Here is a 2,919-nt window from a genome sequence, read left to right as displayed (position 1 = left end):
GAACCTCTTATTTAATCAATTGCGACTTAAATAAAAAAAGAATAAAATAAAATATTTTTTGAAAAATTAAAAAAATAAAAAATAAAATATTGTTTGAAAATAAAATATCGTTTACTTATTTAAATGATATTTTATTTTTTATTTTAGTTGCAAAATTTTCCAAATATTATTATTATCTGTTTCTTTTTTCTTTCCCTGCAATAATAACATAATTGAAATAAAGAAATGAGATACGCATATATTAAATTGCAATAATTACATGGTATAAAGAAATGATTGAAAGAAATTAACGATGATAACATACAGGTAGATAGATATATTCTGGGTATTCCAACGCACAGGTAGATAGATATATTCTGGGTATTCCAACATACAGGTAAATAGATATATTCTGAGTATTCCAATGTACAGGTAGATATATTCTAGGTATTCCAACGTACAGGTAAATAGATATATTCTGAGTATTCCAATGTACAGGTAGATAGATATATTGAGAACATTTTTGCACTTTATCTTATAGAAATTTGATTAGACGAAATTATCATATTTCTATTTCATGCTAATTACTATAAAAGACATATTACTTTTGTCAACCAGTAAATTATGTTGAAAAGAAATTTAAAAGTTATGTCATATTAATGATGAAAATTTTTTAAAAAATTTTAGAAATAGGAAGAATTAATTAATTGTTGCAATAATAGAAGAATAAAATGATATGATAATATTATGTAAATATGAAACGGAAAAAAAAACAATCTTCTCTTTTCTAGTAATTCATGATTTTTTCCCTTTTATCGTTTTTTTTTATTTTTATTTTCTTTAATTTCTAATTGTAGAATTGTTATTTCTAATGGAAACAAAATATTTTTTCGTTAAATTAAAAAAAAAGAAAATTCTTTTCATTAAATTAAGAGGTTTTTCTCAACTTTTAGAGTTTTTCCTTTTTCCTTTTTCTATTTTTTTTTTTTTTGAAATTAATCAATCGTCATAAGATAAATTGATATTTTCAATTGTTTTCTTTAATTAATCATCGTAAGATAGAATGATATTTCCAGTTGTTTTTTTTATTTCTGTAATTAAACAAAATCTTATTTTATGAAAATGTCCAAGATATCTCAGAAAGTTACAATCAAAACTTCTCATAATAAAAGATTTTTCTTTTTTTCTCTCTCTTCTGTTCTGGATCATATTTTATTTTTTTTTTTTATAAAGCTATTTGTTCAAAAAAGGTTGATAATTTTGTTTATCATTTTAATAATCCTTTTGAACAATTTAAGTTCCACTCAAAATATGAGGCAAGACATTTTTATTTGCTCATACAAATTCTTATTATGGTTAAAAAAAGCCCAGGAAAGAAAAAAAAAAAAAAAAAGAGTACGAAAGGAAAAGGATTGAGTGAATAAAATGTTCAACACTTGTTTTTATCATTCTTGCCAATGAAGTTAGCGAAAGCCAATGGAATTAGACACATTCTTTTGCAATGAAGTTAACAAAAGCCAACGGAATTAGAGCCTAGACTTATTTTCTCGTAATGGAAATTTTAGATCAGACAACTATGACATAAAAATATAGAAGTAGAGATAGAGAAAAGTCCAAAGAATTGATAACTTAAGCCAAAATATGTTTCTTAATCAATTCACAGAAAAATCATTACTAAAACATCCATCTCTTTCTTTTGAATGGATTTTTCTTTTTTTTTTTACATCTGCAAAATAGAATTTAATTATTTATTATGATAATTGGTAAATAGTTGTGTAGAAGATTTGTTTATTTTTAGATAATTAATATGTATGTATCAACGAATGATAATAGTTTAGAATCGATCGATAGATTGAGTTTATAAGTTCTTATGGAAATATTTGAGGGATTTTTGAAAGGAACTGGTTTTTTTTTTTTGAGGAAAAGTTAATGATGAAATTAAATCTAAATGATTCATTACCTGCTCATATAGTGGTAGTGGATGAAAAGTGGATATTGTGGATGTAGTGGATATAGGTGGATATATAGTGGATATTTTACAATATACCTGTAACTTTTTTTTTTTAACTAGATTAGAAGAAGAAGGTTATAATAGAGGAGTATTGTTGGTTACAATAATTTAGTATAGGAATTAATAAACTTGATGAAGATATTGATTGATGCATGTTTCAAATATGGAACACTGTTAACATCACAAAATGCTTTATGTTTACAATTCAGATATTAATTTTGCTAAAATTTAAAATATTGGAAATAAATCTGACTATTAAATTAAGAAATGAAAATTAGACAAATGATTAATTAATTTAAAATTAAAACCATTTCTATCACTTTTTTTTTTGATACAAATGAATCATTCAGCTAATAAATATTCAAATTAATGCTTACTTTATTTTATGCTTACTTTACTTTGCTTACTTCACTTTTTTTTTTCTTTCAGAATATCTGGGAGAAATATTATATGTGATAGAATGATAAATTATATATTCAAATTAAAACAACTTTTATGCAAATTTATACATTTATGAATTTACATTATTTGATTCATAAAATATTTGGTAAACAAAAATATTCGAATTATTTTAACATTTTAATATATATATTTTGGATTTTTTTTTCTCGATAACAAATGATGATTATTCTAGAATCCAATAAAAATATTTTTCACAATTAAGAAATTTAAGCTAAAAAGTTGCTTACCTTGCTTTATGCTTACTTTGCTTTACTTTACTTTGTGCTTACTTTACTTTGCTTACTTTATTTTGTATTTACTTTTTACTCTGCTTACTTTACTTTACTTTACTTTATGCTTACTTTACTTTATTTTATGCCTACCTTACTTTACTTTACATTGTGCTTACTTTACTTGCTTACTTTGTTTTGTATTTACTTTTTACTCCGCTTACTTTACTTTACTTTACTTTATGCCTACTTTACTTT

The sequence above is a fragment of the Loa loa genome (assembly GCF_000183805.2).
Source record: "Loa loa unplaced genomic scaffold supercont3.527, whole genome shotgun sequence".
Classification (NCBI taxonomy): Eukaryota; Metazoa; Nematoda; class Chromadorea; order Rhabditida; family Onchocercidae; genus Loa; species Loa loa.
Note: the sequence above shows the minus strand (reverse complement) of the source record.